At 45.5% G+C, this 17,835-nt stretch overlaps 2 long non-coding RNA genes across 2 annotated transcripts in view; one reads left to right on the forward strand and one right to left on the reverse strand.

Moving 5' to 3' along the window:
* The window catches only part of LOC143842060 (uncharacterized), a 50,946-nt gene extending 39,863 nt beyond the window's left edge, over positions 1–11,083 (forward strand). The window contains exon 3 of the long non-coding RNA XR_013232976.1: positions 10,956–11,083. This is a non-coding gene — a long non-coding RNA (uncharacterized LOC143842060). The remainder of the gene's footprint in view (positions 1–10,955) is intronic.
* Positions 11,084–15,028: 3,945 nt separating this feature from the next.
* The window catches only part of LOC143842059 (uncharacterized), a 43,398-nt gene continuing 40,591 nt past the window's right edge, over positions 15,029–17,835 (reverse strand). Inside the window, exon 6 of the long non-coding RNA XR_013232975.1 lies at positions 15,029–17,547. This is a non-coding gene — a long non-coding RNA (uncharacterized LOC143842059). The remainder of the gene's footprint in view (positions 17,548–17,835) is intronic.

The following is a 17,835-nucleotide window of genomic DNA, read 5'->3' on the forward strand; positions in this document are numbered from 1 at the left end:
TAAATTTCCCGAGATTACTCTGCGCACAGCCACACCGGCCTTCGGACGGCCCTTTCTCAGCCTCAGCTCTTACTACAGTGCTACAGTGCAACTGTCCTCATAGAATCACAGAATCATAGAGTTGGAAGGGGCCATAGAGGCCATCTAGTCCAACCCCCTGATCAACGCAGGATCAGCCCTAAGCATCCAAGAAAAGTGTGTATCCAGCCTTTGCTTGAAGACTGCCAGTGAGGGGGAGCTCACCACCTCCTTAGGCAGCCTATTCCACTGCTGAACTAGACTCCTAGAATCCTAGAGTTGGAAGGGGCCATGCAGGCCATCTAGTCCAACCCCCTGCTCAACGCAGGATTAGCCCAAAGCATCCTAAAGCATCCAAGAAAAGTGTGTATCCAACCTTTGCTTGAAGACTGCCAGTGAGGGGGAGCTCACCACCTCCTTAGGCAGCCTATTCCACTGCTGAACTACTCTGACTGCGAAAATTGTTTTCCTGATATCTAGCCTATATTGTTGTGCTTGTAGTTTAAACCCATTACTGCGTGTCCTCTCCTCTGCAGCCAACGGGAACAGCATCCTGCCCTCCTCCAAGTGACAACCTTTCAAATACTTAAAGAGGGCTATCATGACCCTTCTCAACCTCCTTTTCTCCAGGCTGAATATTCCCAAGTCCCTCAACCTGTCTTTATAGGGCTTGGTCCCTTTCTTAATAGCCCTGGAAGGGTTTCATCTCCATGCTTTTTCATCGTTTGCATATCTTGCATTGGATTTCATTTCTTTGGCTTTCGTAGCAGGTTCTTTAAATGTCTTGAATGTGTTTTGAAAGGCCTGGCTTGACTTTGGAAAGACCGTGTCCTATTTTATTGTTTTAGTCATAGGCTTCCTTGAGCAGGTCTCTGGAGGCATCTGAATGTTGCTGAATAAATACATAGAAGGCATCATGGAAGGGTCCCCCACATGATGTCATTGTGGTTTTAGAAAGTAGGAGGGATCTAGTGGGGTTGACCAGCAGGGCTTCTTGCTGACCATTGGAGATGTATTTTTTCAGATTCACATATATTGAATTAGAAAAAGGCTAGCATTTCCCAATATTTCCACATTCCAATAATGGTATTATACATAAATGCAGTGAGTATTTCATTATTTGAAATATTTTCATCTCCATTAGTGGGTGGCCAAGCTGTGGCTTTTCAGATTTCTATGGACTACAATTCCCATGAGGCCTTGCTGGCAGAGGTTCATGGAAATTGTAGTCCATGGACATCTGGAGAGCCACAGTTTGGGCATCCTTGCCATAGGGTATAATGGAGAATTGATCTGGGGTATCTAGGACTTGGGAGGGGGGGCTGCTTTTTGAGGCAGATACACAACATTTGCAGCATAACTGCTGGTGCCTCTCCTTCACTCCCCCTTCCCCAGTTTCAAAGGAATTGGACCAGGTGCCCTCAAAGAAGGTGCCTCCATCTGCCATTGGTTTCAAGACAGGATGCGGGAATAGATGGACCACTGATCTGATCCATCAGGGCTCTTTTGGTGTCCCCATGTAGGCCTTGGCCTCTCTGCCCTGTTGTTGACTCTTCAGAGAAACTGGTTAGCCACTGAGTGAGACAGGATGCTGGACTGGATGGGCCACTGGTCTTATCCAGCAACGCTGTTCTTCTGTCCCCATGGAGGCCTTGACTGGTATTGGCCCTCCAGAGGCCTGATCCAGCTGACCCATTCTTATGTTCTTATGGAGGCCTTGGCCTCCATGTCCTTTCTCGGCCCTCCAGAGGAACTGGTTGGCCCCTGAGAGAGACAGGATGCTGGACTAGATGGCCCACTGGCCTGATCCAGCAGGGCTCTTCTGATGTTCTTATGAAGGCCTTGGTCCCTCTGCCCTGTTGTTGGCCCTTGATAGGAGCTGGTTGGCCACTGCGTGAGACAAGAAATTGTCCTCGATGGTGCGCTGGTCTGATCCAGCAGGGCTCTTCTGATGCTCTGACATTCTACCTAACGCCTCAAGCAGCTCTTTTGAATCCAGCCTCCTATCTTTAGCTTCCCTCTATTCAAGCAAGAGATGGTCTTTTGTCATTTCCCCCTCTCTCAATAGCTCTTCGGCTCCACGCTGTGCCTGGCTTTTGATCGATTCCACGCACCCCGGGATTTATTAATTGAAACATATTCTTTACTGCTTTCGGTACATTACGTTGAATGGCTCTAATGAATAACCGGCTCCATTTCTCTGGGGTTATTTTCTTCTTCTCCCCTCCTTCTCCCATATAACAATTCAAAGTCGTACTCGCTCCAAACCGGCTGATGGGGTTTTTTTGCCCATTATCCGGCTGTCTGTTAATAATGCGCCAGGCAGCCATCATGAAACTTGATTTTCATATGCGGCCATAAATGTGAAGCACTCAGAGCAACACGTTTTGATGAGCGGGCAAAGAAAAGCATGAGACCCCGAGCTTTATTTATAAGGGATGCGATTTATTTCCCCGGCAGGACAAGTTAAGCCCATCCTGTGGGGCCCGGAGCGATCCCAGTTATCTCGAAGGAAGATATCTTTCATGCACCACAGAGTTGGGCTGTTGCCACTAATTCTTGGAGGGCAGAGGCCACGGTGCAGTGGTGTGATATCAGTAGAAGGCAGATTCATAGTGGCCCATCAGGGGTTAGTGTCTCTTACGCATCCCTGAAGACTCTAGGAAACAGCCAGTAAAGAGCAGCAGACTCTAATCTGGAGAAGCAGGTTTGATTCCCCACGCCTCCACCTGAAGCTTGCTGAGTGATCTTGGGCCAGTCCCAGTTCTCTCATAACTCTCTCAGCCCCACCTGCTTCACAAGGTGCCTGTTGTGGGGAGTGGAGGAGGAAGAGGAGGAAGAAGAAGAAGAAGAAGAAGAAGAAGAAGAAGAAGAAGAAGAAGAAGAAGAAGAAGAAGAAGAAGAAGAACGTGGATAAAATTGAAAAGGTACAGAGGAGAGAGACGAGGATGATCTGGGGCCAAGGGACCAAATACAAAAACGAAGGGCTAAAGGTATGCAGGAGTGGCAGTCAGGAAGTAAGGCCGATGGTATGGTTTGAAAATGCAGCCGGGTAAAAGCCAGCTTGGTGTAGTGGTTAGTGCAGAGTTCTAAGCTGGCAAGCGGGGTTTGATTCTGCGCTCCTCCACGACCCATTATGCACGGGGGTTTTAGCGCACATTCGGGGTGGAATGGCGGCGACTAAAATCACCGATAACGCACAGAGCCGGCTGCAACCGGCTGCAGCTTCGGTGCATGCCGCCGAAAAAGCCGCGTCAGTGAAACGCGGAAGAAAGCGCAGCTTCCGGGTGACCGGGGCGCAACCAGAAGCGGCGCCCGGATCGGCGCGTGCATAATCGGTTACTCTGGGTTTTGCCGCCGTCGCGCCCCGCCCCGTGTATAACCGGTATGCGTCGCGTCTTCCCCCTCCGCGTTTTCCATGTGACCCGAAATCGCCGTTTCCATGTGACCCGAAATCGCCGTTTCGGCGGCCGTGCATAATGGGCCTATATGGAGCCAGCTGAGTGACCTTGGGCTCGCCACAGCACTGATAAAGCTGTTCTGATTGAGCAGGAATATCAGGGCTCTCTCAGCCTCACCTCCCTTCTAGGGTGTCTGCTGTGGGGAGAGGATAAGGGAAGGTGAATGTAAACCGCTTTGAGACTCCTTCGGGTAGAGAAAAGCAGCATATAAGAACCAACTCTTCTTCTTCTTTTGAAGGTTTTGAAGTGAGATGGTGACTAAATAATCAGATCTGAACTGAACTTTTTAAAAGAGTTTAAATAAGGGGGGGATTAGATTGTGCAACCATATACCTATCAGAAAAAAGCATCATTTTTAAAGACCCTTTCCCATAAACTGAGCTTCTGGTTGAGAATAAATCATGCGGGTGGGAGAAGTGTGCCCTGGTTTTGCTATCACAAGAGAGTTGGAAAGGATCTGTGTTCGAAATCGACTCAAAACAATCCTTCAAAAACAAATTAGCAGGGTTTTTTTCTTGTGATTTATCCAAGATTTTAACAAGCCTCCACTCATTGAAATCCATGCACTAATAAGGAAACACACCACTGAAATTTTTGGCAGCCTTTGGAAGAGCGCTAATGACTGATAAATAGACGTCTTCATTCATTAAGTGACTCTGGTACTTTACAGCTCTTACTTTGGAGCTTTTATTGGCTGCTGTACATATTTCATATCTGTAACGAACGTGTGTGTGTGTTACAACCAGACCTTCAAAGAAGGCCCTGCAGGGGCCGAAATGCATTGGTCTATTGAATCATAGAATCCTAGAGTTGGACGGGGCCATAGAGGCCATCTAGTCCAACCCCCTGCTCAACGCAGGATCAGCCCTAAGCATCCTAAAGCACAGATTGGTTTACATAGTGCATAGTACACTGTTTTACACTGGGAATGGCAGCCAAAGGAGATTGTATGGGGGATGGAGGTTTCATGGTTGTTTTTAGGAGTGTTATAATTGTAATTGTAATTTTTTTTTTGTCATTTTAAGCTGTGCTTAAATTGTTGTTAGCCGCTGCGAGCTGGCCGTTCCATGAGAGGCGGCATATAAATACGATATGAGATAGAAGATAGTCAAATCCACAGTGCTGGCTGTTCCAGCCATCCGATGTCCTTCCAGCCATCTACTAATTCTACCAATGGAAAGGAAATTGCAGAAGTTCCAGAACAGCTTCTGTCTTCTCTGCTGCAACCTCTGAATGTTTAAAGCAGGGGTAGTCAAACTGTGGCCCTCCAGATGTCCATGGACTACAATTCCCATGAATTGCTGGCAGGGGCTCATGGGAATTGTAGTCCATGGACATCTGGAGGGCCGCAGTTTGACTACCCCTGCTTTAAAGTGTTCCTTGCTGAACGAAGCCGGAATAAACTTTTCGTTAATGTTTAAAGCCCTATAGTTATTCTTTCTTTTTCCTCCTGATTTGGCTTGAACGGAACAAACTTCAGTTGAGCCGGCAGACTAGAAATTAAACTCACTCGTTTGACTGATTGCTTTATTTATTGTCATTCGAATTGTAGGCCGTCACTCCCGGCCGGCCAGCTCCCACTGGTTGACATCCGTTTTCAAATACAAAATTCAAAGCAACAAAAACATAACACCGCAAAAACAATTTTAAAATGACATCCCACCCACACCCCCTTCCGCACTGGCTGCCAACACCCGATGGAGAAGAAATATTACCCAGATGGGGGTTCCTGGGAACAATCAAGGAACAATTCTGTTTGGGTCAAAGCTGTGGGCCTTGAAATGATGCTCGGAGTACGAAATCAAAGAATATGCCCAGGGCAGGCTGAAACCTCTGCAAGAAGTTACCTGGACTGCTATCTAACTTTGGAGTCGGAGGGGGGGGGGAATCCTACAGAGGTGCATAAAGTCCTCTGCAAAGAAGGCGCCTTATCCAGGGATCCATAAACGCGCTGAAGTGCAGAAAAGGAGCAGGATTTCGGATTAGGTCCTAAATCATTTCCAGAACCTCTGTTTCCCTTTCTCAAAGGGAAAGGGAAACGCAAGCTGCGAACAAATCCTCGAAAGTGAGTGGGAACAAACCGTTCGAGCTCCAGAAGAAGAAAGAAATCAAAACGAAAAGACGTCACAGTCTGGCAATGGGACCAGTGGCTTACAGAGAGCATGGGCTCTTCGGTGGTCTTCAGGTTGAGCAGCTGACTGTTGGAATCATAGAATCATAGAGTTGGAAGGGGCCATACAGGCCATCTAGTCCAACCCCCTGCTCAACGCAGGATCTTGCTTTGGGTTTCCTGAATTGAGTCAAACTGCATTGAGTCAAACTAGAGAACTCCTAAAACCCATTCCAGCTTTGTAATTGTGTGTGATGTCACTTCCTGGGGAACCCGGAAGCAATGGCACTGCTTGGATGCCATGTTCTAAGAAACTCTGGGGTCAAATCACAGTGTTTCTGGACAAAGTTTGAGTCTAGTAGTACTTTGACTCCACCCCCACCAAGCTCCACCCCCCACCAAATCTCCACAAATTTCCCAACACAGAGGTCACAACCCTACCTCTAAGGGTGATGGAGTCTCCTTCATTGGAAGTTTTTAGGAGGAGATTGGATTAACACCTTTCAGGAGGATGTGTGTTTTAAGTCCCCAAGAAGATGGGAGGGCTTGACTGGATGTCCATTTGTGGTCTCTTCCCTCCTGGTATGATTCTGATACCTCCTGCAATGATGGGAACTAGGGGGCGTTCCTGACTCAGAGCAGTAACAGGAGAATTTGGGGGAGGAGGAATTGACATCCTGTGTACCTTGACATCACTTCCAGGGAAAACCCAAAAGTGACATTAGGTAGCTCTAGGAATCATCAGAAACTCCATGGTTCTACCACTGAGCTTCCGACAATTCCTAGAGCTACCCCATGTCACTTTGGAGTGACACAATGGATTCCCCGTGTCTCTTCCCCCAAGTGCCTGTCAATTGCCTTGGCACAGCCTGGCACAGCCTGGAAAACCGACGCTTGGGAAACCTGCTCAGGACTTTGGTCTAGCGGGTCTGTGGCAACTCCAGTTGCCGTGACAAGAGAACTACTAAATATTTGGTAATGTATAAATAGAACCGTGGTGGCATTGGCTACATAAGTTTAATTTAAAACATCACATCAAACAATTATAATTCCCCTTGTGTGGTATAATTCCAGGAGGGAAACCCTGATCACTGGGTAGGGACAACACAGGGCCCAGCTATTGAATTGGCCAACATCTGGAACATTTCTTTCCCTCCCCCATTGGATGACGGTCCCAGCAACTTAGCATGCCCCCGGGGCCTAAAACAGATGTTGCAGGATTTTGTGATGCTACATTTATGGCGCAAAACCACCACAGCAATGAAAGCGTGTGACTAATTTTTAAAAAATATATAATAGAGATAAATTGTAAGTCACTTATGGGGACCCATCTGTTTGATTACATTAAACGAATGGATGGATGGAGGAATGAATGAACAATGAATGACTGAATGAACCAATAAACAAACCAATGAATGAATGAAGGCATAAATATGAAATCCCATATTTCTGGTGTTGTCTTACGTATTTTTACATCTTTTATGTTTTATGATGGTTTATATTGCTATATCTCTTATGATATGGTTTTGTTCTATTGTGTTTTTTCTTTTGCAGTGTTTTCTTTTTGTTTATATGAGTATAATAAAACTTATTTTAGAAAAAAGAAAGTCCAGCCATTGCTTCCGACGGTCTGCTCTGTTTCCCAGGCTACATTAGTATAACAAATCAAATAGAATTTGTTTTTCTGTTTTATTTAATTTGGAATTCTATTTATTTTTTCTTTGTTTTTTATCCTGCCATTCTCTGGGGCTCAGGGCGCCTGACAATAAAATTAGATACAAAGTAAGTAATAGAAGTTTAAAATTTTGAAGTCTAGATTTAACATTCAGCTAACCTGATTCCATTAACAACACCGTAGCTCTCTCTTCTTATAAACTTCTGCTTGAGCAGGTGTATAGTGTACTTAGAAGATGTTACCTGCAGGTGGACCTTCAGGCAGGGAGGCTGGCATCTTCTTGATGTTAACTCTTTATATAGCAAACATGACCCATTTCTTCCTCCTAGGGTCCCCAGGTTTAGGGTTCTTGGCCACCAGCAGGGGATGGGGGGCTAGGGTTGGCAGATCCAGCCTGGGAAACTCCTGGAGATTTGGGGAGATTTGGGGAGAGACCCTGCAGATTACAGGAATCTCCCCCATAGAACTCACCACCACCAGAAAGTATCAATATTTTGCAGGAGAACTGACCTCCATAATCTAAAGACGAACTGTAATTCCAGGGGGTCCTCAGTTCCCACCAGGAGGCACCCCAAATTCCTCATCCTGAGCTTCTTCCTCCAATATCGTCTTGGCCTTCTTTCACCCAGTGGGGTCTCTTTTGCATCCCACACTATACCAGTCTCACAAATTAAATAGAATTTGTCATTCTCTTTTTCCAGCGTAGATTATCTGCTCTTTCCACCAAGATGCTTAGATTTCTCTCTCTCTCTCTCTCTCTCTCCTTGTTTCCCTAATTAGGAAGGGAGGGTTTTTCTCCGGCAAGGTTGCACCCGCCTGAACAAAATCCAATAGAGAAACAGTGCCACTCTCTGATGCCTTGAAGTACACGGCCAAGCCTCCTCATTACGACTAATATTTATGGCAGACCATTAAATTACAGCCTGGCGGCTGTAGCTGAAACCTATACACCTGAGCACATGTGAATCTAATTAAAGGGTGTGTTTTGAAGTCCCCCAGGATATTTATTTTCAGGGGGGACTTAATGCACGGAACGATTAAAGTTTCGGTCTTGTTAAAAGCCGATCCCCCCCCAAAAAGGAAAGAGGGGGACGCAAGAGATTTTTCGCCGTGGATGTGGGCCCGTGCGCGAGCCCATGTCATCTGTCCACAAAGGGGGTCTTTGTTTTCGAGCGTGCTCCTCCTCCAAAGCCGGCGACCGTAATTTTGTTTATAGGAAATCCTTTATAATGTCGGTTTAATGTTTCCAGATGGAATTCTCTCAGGACCCCTATTCGGGTTTTGTGGGGTGGTTTTTTATTATTATTATTATTATTATTATTTGGATAAGGCCGGAGAGAAGTGAGTGTGCATTCCAAAGATGCATAGTCATTCCGGATCAAATTCAAGAGATCTTGGCAGGAGTTGAAAAACACAGATGCGGCGTTTTAGGGTCTCCCGCTGAGGAGACTCCAGCTGAGCCTGTCTGGTTGAAACACTTTGTAAAATCATGAAAACCCTATTAAAGGCACGAAATATGATACACTGCATTTTTTCCCCCCCGAGCAAAGTTTCCCTTGAACTAGCCATGGAGATTGGATTGAGGGAGGCTCGTTTCGATTCCGTGTTTATTACACAATCTCCACGCCATTCCCAAGTCTCTCTTTTTCGCTCTTCTGCTCTCTCTCCTTCTCTCTTTGTCAAGCTGATAAAAATATAAGCTTGCCAACCTCCAGGTGTGGCCTCTCCATCTCCTAGATTGACAACTGACATCCGGGTTACAGAAGTCAGTTTTCCTGGAGCAAGTGGTCACTTCGGAGGGCGGACTACATAATTTGCATCCCCGTAAAGCCCTCTTGGTTAAGAGTGGCAGCTTCTGATCTGGTGAGCTGGGTTTGATTTGCTAGTCATCCACATGCAGCCAGCTGGGTGACCTTGGGCTAGTCACAGTGGTTTCCACCAATGGCCCTGGAGAAGACAGTGTGGGCCAGTGAGTCAACCTAGGAGCCAGAAGAACTGGGTTTATCTCCTTATTCTGTCATGGAACCTTGCTGGGGACCTTTGGCCAATCACACTCTCTCAGCCTAACCCACCTCGAAGGGTTGTTGTGAGGTTCAAACTGAAGAGAGGATAACAGTGTAAGCTCCCTCTGGGAAGCATCAAGGAAGGCAATAAAATGAATAAAGGAATGAACCTGCAACAATTGGGGTGTATATTATCAATATATCAGTTTGTTGTTCCACCCTTCCTCTGAGGATTTCAGGGTTGCAGTTGTGGCCTCCTCCCCATTTCCTCCTCAGAACAACCTTATGAGGTGGGTCAGCAGAGAGAAGGTGACAGGCCAAAGGTCAACCAGGGAACTTCGTGGCTGGATGGGGATCAATCCCAGTTCCCCATTGCTCTAGTCCGGGGATGGCAAACTGTGGGCTTCCAGATGTCCACGGACTACAATTACCATGAGTGAGTTGCTGCACTGGGAACTCTCTCATCCCAAGACCACGGAGCTAAACTCAGAATTCCATTACATATCACTACCATCCCCTTACAGTCACATCGTCCCAAATAAAATAAATTGTGAGGAATGTAGATACACGAGTTAAACAAGGTTGGCATGCATAGTGAGATAAAAAAAACCTATGCCCTTGTTGAGTCCAGGGTATGTCATAGTTTTGAGTGTTATAATAACTTGCATTTTTGCAATCTCCCTTTCTAGCCTGTTCTTGAAGTCCCTTTCGAATAAAACCGCTACTTTCAGGTCCCTTATTGAATGTCCTGGAAGGTTGAAGTGTTCCCCTACAGGTTTTTTAGTTCTGTGGTTTTTAATGTCAGACATGTGTCCATTAATCCTTTATTTATTTATTTATTTATTTATTTATTTATTTATTTATTTATTTATTTATTTATTTATTTATTTATTTATTTATTTATTTATTTATTTATCTATCATACTTCTATACCGCCCTCCCCGGAGGCTCAGGGCAGTTTACATTATAACAAAGAACCTTACATAAACCTTTGGCGAAGAGTTTAAACTGTTTGCCCTATGTAGAGAACAGAGGGGCATTTTGGCATTTGATGGCATATACAATGTCGGAAGACGAGCAAGTGAATAAGCCTTAGATGGTGTAGGTGATGTTGTTAGGTCCAGTCATTGTGGCATTGGAGTGTATAGGGCAGCAAAGTTGGCATCTGGGTTTCTTGCAAGCTCTAGTACTAGTGTCCATGTTCCCACTAGATGCTGCATTGTTGTGGGTGAGGAGTTGTTTGAGATTGGGGGGCTGTCTGAGTGAAAGAAAAGGTTTACCCCCCAGTCCTCAGGAAAGAGAATTGTCATTACCCAGTAGAGGTTGTAAGTCACTCTGGTGAGTTGCATAGTAGCAGCTGCCAGGCCAAGCCATGTCACTGAAGCTGAGTGGTGGCAGCTCCTGCTGGGCCTGGACAAATTATATGTCAACAAGTCGTAGCCACCACTGTACTTGGGTGAGCTGTACAAATTGCATAGTAGCAAGTTGTTCAGTGGTTGTGGCCTATATCCCCACAACAGCCCTAAAAAAGTCCATGATCCCTGCCCTCTCTTGTTGTCCATGTTTGAAGTCTAACAATGTTGTTTTGGTCACCTAGCAACCCCCACAAATGTCACTGAGATATTCTGTTATTCTGCTTTTATTATTTGGGGAGAAGGGTTGATGCCAGTGTTTGTTTATTTGTTTAGATTTCAGATATTTCTGCAAACCTGAGGCTTTTCTTAGGTGTGTAAAAAGCTGTTCATGGCTCCAGTTTCTAGATTCAAGTATCCGCAGATGAGGTGACATGGAGGAAAGTCATTTAAAGCTGAATTTGGTAAGTACTGCAAAGGAGCAGATGGAGGAGAAAGATTAGCAAAGCGAGGAGAAATGAAAAGTAAACAAACAATTTCAAGTAACACAAAGACAATATAGAAGCAGATTACAGCCATCAATTCAAGAAATAACCGGAGGCCAAATAAGTGTTTTGTAGAATTTTTTTTCTAAAATAAAATTGAGCAATGGCAAAAATGAAAATTGTCAAAAAAATAACTCTTCTGCAGACTACCGATGTACAAGGAGCCACCCTAAGGTAGCAATTTCCAAGAAGACAGATGCAGTTTAAGAGAAAAAACAATGGATTCATCCTGGTTTTCAATTTATGAGTAATTGTCCCTAAGGAGCAATAACTGCAGGCAGTTAGACACAATTTCAAGACCAGTAAGGCAGAAAAATGGCAGAGGGAGGTAGAGCAGAAGACCCAATGAAGAAGTTAATTCACCAGGAAGTAATCAAGAGAGAGAGAGAAAAAATAGAAGAGGTTCTGTCTTGAGAATCACCAACTGCAAAAGGAAAGGAAGAGGACCACGTCAATGAAATGACCCTCAAAGGAAGGCTGGGCCCAAGGAAGACCAGAACCTAAAGCACAATGCAATTTTTAAAAAAAATGTTTGTTTGCATTTGTTTATTCCTTCATCTCAGGCAAAAAGGTCTCAAGGCGGCTTACAACAAGAGGAATAATTTTGTACAATAATCATCGAATCATAGAATCATAGAGTTGGAAGGGACCTCCTGGGTCATCTAGTTCAACCCCCTGCACTATGCAGGAAACTCACAATCATCTTGCTCATCCACTGTCACCTGCCACCCCCTTGAGCCTTCACAGAATCAGCCTCTCCGTCAGATGAGGATCCAGCCTCTGTTTAAAAATCTCCAAAGATGGAGAACCCACCACCTCCCGAGGAAGCCTGTTCCACTGAGGAACTGCTCTAACTGTCAGGAACTTCTTCCGGATGTTTAGACGGAATTTCTTTTGCATTAATTTCATCCCATTGGTTCTGGTCTGTCCCTCTGTGGCAAGAAAGAGCAACTCTGCTCCATCCTCTATATGGCAGCCTTTTAAATACTTGAAGATAGTTATCAGATCCCCTCTCAGTCGTCTCCCCTCTCTAGGCTAAACAGACCAAGCTCCCCCAGACTTTCTTCATATGTCTTGGTCTCCAAACTCCCCACCATCTTTGTTGTCCTCCTCTGGACACACTCCAGTTTGTCTATATCCCTCTTCAATTGTGGTGCCCAAAACTGGAAACAGAACTTCAAGTGAGGCCAAACCAGAGCAGAGTAAAATAACATTTTTAAAAATCTTAAAATTCAACTGAAATGCTACCGTAGCCACCCTGTCAGCTAAACCATCCCCTGGGCCTGATGTGAAAGCTATTCAAGATAGAATAATTGTCCTTGCTTTGATGAATCAAGCAGAAGCTCAGGGGGGAGAGAGTTAGGCAGGAGGTCCTTTCCTGACAGTACGAGTGCAAACTTGGCCTCACCAGATGCCTGGAGGAAGAATGCTATCTTGCAGGCCCTGTGCGGAGCTCTGTAGGGCCTGGATCTCTGACCACAGCTCATTCAACCAGGCTGGAGCCAGGGCCAAAAAGGCCCTGCCTCTGGTTGTGTCCAGGTGCAGTTCTCTGGGGCCAGGAGCCAAATGACATGTTGGCATTTGCAGTGCAAAGAGCTCTTCAGGGGGGCATATGGGGAGAATCAGTGTCTTAACAGGAAAGGGAAATGCACTGCCCTGTAGGGGGCATCAGAGGAAATGTATAGTTGGCATATTTAGACCAGGAACTTCCTGGTATTATTCAAATCATCCCTTCCTTTGTCTTGATTGGCTCAATTGGAGTCTTCCTGCTCCTTTGAGCCCACTTCCTGCCTGCTTGCCTCCCCAAAAGAACAAACCAGTGCCGTATACAATGGGACTATGACATCTTGTGATTTTGATGTGATGCCCCTGTTGATACAGCCCAAAATGGCATTTCCCTTTTTTACCGCTGCATCACACTGCCTGCTCATGTTTAGTTTACAATCCACAAGCACCCCAAGGTCTTGTTCACACACAGTGTTACCTAGAAGCGTATCCCCCATCCAGTAGGCATGCTTTTCATTTTTCTGACCCAGATGCAGAACTTTACACTTATCTTTATTAAATTGCATCTTGTTCTCATTTGCCCATTTTTCCATTGTGTTCAGATCTCGTTGAACTCTATCTTCCGGAGTATTTGCCAGTCCTCCCAATTTGGTGTCATCTGCAAACTTGATGAGTAGTTCCTCCACCCCCCTCATCTAGATCATTAATAATTATGTTAAAAAGTACCGGACCGAGCACTGAGCCCTGAGGTACCCCGCTACTCACCTCTCTCCAGTCTGATGAAACACCATTGACAACAACTCTTTGAGTGCGGTTCTCTAACCAATTCCCTATCTACCTAACTATCCAGAAAATCCAGATTGCAGTCCTTCAACTTATCCATCAGAACATCATGGGGAACCTTTTCAAAAGCTTTACTAAATGCTTGTGGCGCTCCCTTGAAAAAACTGTAAGGCGAAACGCATCAGGACTTGTGTACGCACCAGTGGCCCAGAATTGTCCTTTGACATTAGGACTAATCATCTTTCTTTTCTTTCTATACAAAGTTGTTTCTCTTCATAATAAAACTGTTTTATCCTTTTAAACAACCTGGTGGTTCTCACTTCTTCACATATTTAAACCCAGACCACAGTCCAAAGGAGGGGAAATCAAAGAAGAATCATTATCCTTTAGAAGAAGAAGAAGAAGAAGAGTTGGTTCTTATATGCTGCTTTTCCCTACCCGAAGGAGGCACAAAGCGGCTTACAGTCGCCTTCCCATTCCTCCCCCCACAACAGACACCCTGTGGGGTGGGTGAGGCTGAGAGAGCCCTGATATCACTGCTCGGTCAGAACAGTTTTATCAGTGCCGTGGCGAGCCCAAGGTCACCCAGCTGGTTGCATGTGGGGGAGCGCAGAATCGAACCTGGCATGCCAGATTACAAGTCCGCACTCCTAACCACTACACCAAACTGGCTCTTATGGCCGCAGAAGGGAAAGGGCCGGGCATCTATGACAGAGCATCTGCTTCACATGCGGAAGGCCGTAGGATCAATCCCCTGCACCTTCTCCAGTTAAAAGGACTCGGTGCTGAAGAACAAGCTGAGATTTTATCGAATGGATGAAATTATCATTTTCCACTGAGATTTTAAGAACAAAACCATGTAGCCGAGGCTTGAAGAAACCCAAGAAGGAAGTGATGGAGGGAGAGGACTGTTACCCACAGACATCACAGCTGAGAAAAGCAGGGACAGATGAAAAGTAAGACTTCCAAGAGAAGGGGGGAAAGCAAAAGATGAAGCAGAGTGTGCAGTTTTGCACCAAAGGCCATCAGAGAAAGAACAGAATTTTTGCTGAAGTACCTCAGCAGCTCTGATGCAACATATATGATGAAAACCAGATGTGAAGAAGAAGAATCTGAAGGAAATGAAGAAGGAAGGCCAATGGAGCAATCTAAAAAACAAAGAACAGGGCAGGAGAACATCTTTCAACAGCCCTAGAGCCAGCTTGGTGTATGGTTAGGAGTGCGGACTTCTAATCTGGCGAGCCGGGTTTGATTCCCTGCTCCTCCACATGCAGCCAGCTGGGTGACCTTGGGCTCGCCACGGCACTGATAAAGCTGTTCTGACCGAGCAGTGATATCAGCGCTCTCTCAGCCTCACCAACCCCACAGGGTGTCTGTTGTGGGGAGAGGAAAGGGAAGAAGAAGAAGAAGAAGAAGAAGAAGAAGAAGAAGAAGAAGAAGAAGAAGAAGAAGAAGAAGAAGAAGAAGAAGAGTTGGTTCTTATCTGCCGCTTTTCCCTACCCGAAGGAGTCTCAAAGCGGCTTACAGTCGCCTTGCCATTCCTCTCCCCACAACAGACACGCTGTGGGGTGGGTGAGGCAGAGAGAGCAACTGTAAGCCGCTTTGAGACTCTTCTGGTAGAGAAAAGTGGCATATAAGACCGACTCTTCTTCTTCTTCTAACAGGTTCACTTCACACTGAAGCTTTTCCCGCCATATTCTTATCTGGAACAGGGCTCTGAAGTTTATCACCATTTACTCGAATTGTATTCAAAGTGATTACTGTGCAGAAATGCCCTCTACCCAGGAATTCACCCCCATAGTTCAGTCTTGGTGACTGCATTTTCTCTGTATGGTGAAGCCTCCGCTGCTCATTCAGAGCTGGCCAGGAGGGGTCAAGGTCTGAGCTGCCAAGCTCCAAGCAAGCAGACGGGTGCTTGCATAAGTTTGCCCTCTCACATCTTGATAGAAAGTCACACCCAAAGGGTCAGAGACTATTAGTGGCCAAATAGCCAGAGAGGAGCATTTTGATCTTCCAGGACCTAAAAGCAGCAGTTCTCTTACAAAATAATTTCACAGGGAGATTAGAAAGACTGTCGGATTGCAACTGATAACAAAATAGTTGGTTTTTATACCCCACTTTTCACTACCCAAAAGAGTCTTAAGGCAATTTACAAACACTTTTCCCTTCCTCTTCCCTCAGCAATCTGTAAGATAGGTGGGGCTGAGAGAATTCTGACAGAACTGCTCTGTGAGAACAGCTCTAACTGGGGTCACCCAGATGGCTGCATGTGGAGTAGTGGGGAATCAAACCTAGTTCACTAGATTAGAAGTCCCCACTCTTAACCACTACAACAAGCTCAAGACAATGCATTTTCCTGGCCTTAATCAAGACCTAGGTTTCCTGCCTCATCAAAGGTGTTCATTTGTACACACCTACTACCCCTTGCTTATAACACCTAATCCAATCATTCCTGCTATTGTCATTTAGTTGTGGGTTTCCCCCCCCTCTGTTTTTTACCATAGAGTTTTATCATAGAGTTTCCAGCAATTACCATAGCGTTTCCAGCAATTCCTAGAGCTACCCTATGTCATTTTCAGGTTTTACCCAGAAGTGATATAGATTGAATCCGGAAGTGACATACATTTTACCCAAGTGACATAGCAGGAGACTCTCCCAGGGTACACAGAAATCTTCCTTAGATTTATGGGTGGGCCTTGTTTTAGTGATTTAGCAATTAGCACAGCTCCCTGATTCTTTTACTGTATGACAGAATAAGCTGGACACAAGGTCTCGCAGATAAACACTGGAATTCCTCCAACACCCCGATATCTCCCTCCTCCAGGATTGTATACCCAAATTCTGGGATTTCAAGTTGGCCAATTTTCTTTGCTCAGTGCTGCAGAGAGGGGGCTGATGGTTTGATGACCCTCCAGTTTAAATACCCGGAAGCATTGTCACTCCCCACATCCAGAGGCACTCTAGAGACTGACCAGATCTCTATGGTTTTTACCATAAAGCTTGGGGAACTCCTAGAGTTCCATGGGGCAACACTCATGTCCCTTGTGGGTTTTCACCCTGATAGCATGAGTTTTGATTGTAACATGGCCCGGCCTTTCTGCTATTAGAAAGACTTATGAGCAAAGTGCCCAGTGGAGGGCATATATAGAATCATAGAATCATAGAGTTGGAAGGCGCCATACAGGCCATCTAGTCCAACCCGCTGTTCAACGCAGGATCAGCCCAAAGCATCCTAAAGCACCCAAGAAAAGTGTGTATCCAGCCTTTGCTTGAAGACTGCCAGTGAGGGGGAGCTCACCACCTCCTTAGGCAGCCTATTCCACTGCTGAACTACTCTGACTGTGAAATTTCTTTTTCCTGATATCAAGCCTATATCGTTGTACTTGTAGTTTAAACCCATTACTGCGCGTCCTTTTCTCTGCAGCCAACAGGAACAGCATCCTGCCCTCCTCCAAGTGACAACCTTTCAAATACTTAAAGAGGGCTATCATGTCCCCTCTCAACCTCCTTTTCTCCAGGCTGAACATTCCTAAGTCCCTCAACCTATCTTCATAGGGCTTGGTCCCTTGGCCCCAGATCATCTTCGTCGCTCTCCTCTGTACCCTTTCAATTTTATCTACGTCCTTCTTGAAGTGAAGCCTCCAGAACTGCACACAGTACTCCAGGGGTGGTCTGACCAGTGCCGTATACAATGGGACTATGACATCTTGTGATTTTGATGTGATGCCCCTGTTGATACAGCCCAAAATGGCATTTGCCTTTTTTACCGCTGCATCACACTTCCTGCTCATGTTTAGTTTACAATCCACAAGTACCCCAAGGTCTCGTTCACACACAGTGTTACCTAGAAGCGTATCCCCCATCCAGTACGTATGCTTTTCGTTTTTCTGACCCAGATGCAGAACTTTACACTTATCTTTATTAAATTGCATCTTGTTCTCATTTGCCCATTTTTCCATTGTGTTCAGATCTCGTTGAACTCTGTCTCTATCTTCCGGAGTGCCGTATACAATGGGACCATGACATCTTGTGATTTTGATGTGATAAGAATGAATGACTCCAAAAGATGGATTCAGGTGGGTAACCGTGTGGACCTGAAGCACAAGAGCAAAGTGTGAGTCCAGTGACACCTTTAAGACCTACAAAGTTTAATTCTGAGCATAAGCATTCATGTGCACACCCCCTGCTTCAGATATCAAAAGAATTACAGACATTTTAACCTCGTTTTCCCTCTTTGAAAGGGTTTCTACCAAGATATTCTAATAAAGCAGCTAGTTTCAAGTCCGGTAGCACTTTAGAAGCCAAGAAGTCACTTGGGATATACCCGTTCAACATTCAAAGCTCCCTTCTTCGGATATTAATGTGGTGTGATTCTAATGCAG

The sequence above is a fragment of the Paroedura picta genome, chromosome 7 (assembly GCF_049243985.1).
Source record: "Paroedura picta isolate Pp20150507F chromosome 7, Ppicta_v3.0, whole genome shotgun sequence".
Classification (NCBI taxonomy): domain Eukaryota; kingdom Metazoa; phylum Chordata; class Lepidosauria; order Squamata; family Gekkonidae; genus Paroedura; species Paroedura picta.